The following is a 2,014-nucleotide window of genomic DNA, read 5'->3' as shown; positions in this document are numbered from 1 at the left end:
CACAGCTATCAGTACTTGATGAAAAAAAAAAAATCCAAATGTTACAGTTTCTTGTTTAAAATGGCCTAGTATTTGCATACAATCTATGCATACATTCCTGTCTAGATAGCTATCTACTTTTGGGTCAGCAGTGCAAATTTTTACTACTAAGCCAACAGAGATCTGGAGGGCAAAGATGGACAATCTCCTCCTCTGTGATTTAAAACCTTTGAAAACTCAAGGGAGGCCAGAGTGCATAACAGCAGCAACAGCAATGGAATACTTGCAATATTAATACAATGAAAATACTATGTAAATAGCAGTTTACTCTCTCTCATAGCTTCTGAGTACTGCTTTGACCACTTAATTGCTTTTAAGGAGTCATTTTTTTTTTCCAGGAACTTCTTAGTTGAAACTATAGACATAAAACTCAAAGTTATTCAAGATTGACTTTATAAAATTACTAGAGAAATAGCCCGTCAGGGGCCCAGAGTGGGGTTCTGAGCAGGCAATGGGGCGGCTGAGGCAGGCTGACACTTAGTGGGCAACAGTGACCCAGACAGACCTCTGACACCATCCAGCGCGCCTCACACTGTGATCATGAGAGCTACTTACCTCTTCTTGCTAGTCCTGCCTGCAGGCCTGCTGGTTCAGGACCAATATGGCCTGGACCCCCTGCCTCCGTTCCCTGACCACTTCCAGTACACTCACTACAGAGACCACACTGACAGCCCAGACTACTATGACTATCAAGAGGCAACCTGTTGGCCCCCGAGGAGAAGTTCCAGTTCCAGTCCCAGCATCAAGTACAACCGGAAGTCATTCCTGCCCCCACTTACCCAGAGCCAGGAAACACAGAGACAGATCCCACAAAGCCTGGGCCTCCTGATTGCCACGAGGAACAGTATCCATGCATCCAGCTCTACTCCATTCACAAGCCATGCAAACAGTCACTCTCTCTTTTGTTTTTTTCACCTTGCCGTCTCAGAACCAGCTGTTTTTATTTTGTTATTATTATTATTCTTATTAATGAGTGAAAGTTTGCAGAAACTTTGGAATTCTATTCATTCATTGTTGCACTTTTCCCTCTGCCCATCCCCCCCAGTTCACTCTTCACTTTGAAAAGTAATATTCTTCCATTGTTATACAGTCCCTCCCCGCAAGTCTCTTAACGAGGTCTGCTTCTACTGACGACGCCACCATGTGTTCCTCATCAACAAGGAGATCTGTGTATACATGGTCTGTGCCCATGAGCAGCTCCTCTGAGTTGACCTATGTCGTGTCAAGTTCTCCAAGTGTAGTTTGATAGCCAATAGTGGCCTGTGCCAGCCTGTGGCTGGCTCCTGTACTAGGAGCTGCAGAGGTTGCTTGGGCGGAGCTGATGTCCCTCATCCTGGATGCTCTTTGATCCAGACTTCAGGCCGGACCTGGTGTTCTCCCCTCCCAACGTGCCCCTATAAACTCGTAGACTGTGGCCAGCCAGGGCCTTCTGGGAGGTCATGCCTCAGGCCTCTCCCTCAGCTTAGATCCAGACGTCAACAGGATGGGGGCTGCACACAGCCCAGCCTCAGCCTTCTGGGTAGGGGCCACCCCAGGCCTCTTTGTGGGACCTGGACCCTGGTGTGTCTTCTTGGACTTTCTGAAGATAGTCCTCTGAATTCCATGTGGTAGGCTATGCCTCTTCGCTCAACAGGTCTATGTGGACATGCTGAAGGCATGGACCAGACCACTCTTGTTTTACATGAAATTAAAAACAAGTTTTTACATTAAAAAAAAATTACTAGAGAAATAACCTTATAATGACTGTTGTTGTTATGTGCCATCCAGTCACTTGAGACTCATAGCAACCCTATGTACAAGAGCCATAAACCCTACTCTATCCTGTGCCAGCCTCACTGTCCCTGCCACACACACTCTTATTATCCCAATCACAGAGTTGATCCATCTCATCGAGGTCTTCTTTTCCTGTGCTTTCCCTCTATCTTCCCAAACATGATGTCCCTCTCCAAGAACTGGTTCCTTCTTGCAACATGCC

General features: G+C 46.6%; 1 pseudogene; it reads left to right on the top strand.

Moving 5' to 3' along the window:
• The first annotated feature begins 579 nt into the window (after positions 1-579).
• LOC102875487 lies at positions 580-1,650 on the top strand (annotated as a pseudogene).
• The last annotated feature ends 364 nt before the right edge of the window (positions 1,651-2,014 follow it).

This window comes from Elephantulus edwardii, unplaced genomic scaffold (assembly GCF_000299155.1).
Source record: "Elephantulus edwardii isolate Elephantulus edwardi_28Jun2011 unplaced genomic scaffold, EleEdw1.0 scaffold00030, whole genome shotgun sequence".
Classification (NCBI taxonomy): Eukaryota; Metazoa; Chordata; class Mammalia; order Macroscelidea; family Macroscelididae; genus Elephantulus; species Elephantulus edwardii.
Note: the sequence above shows the minus strand (reverse complement) of the source record. Positions and strands in the feature narration are given on the sequence as shown.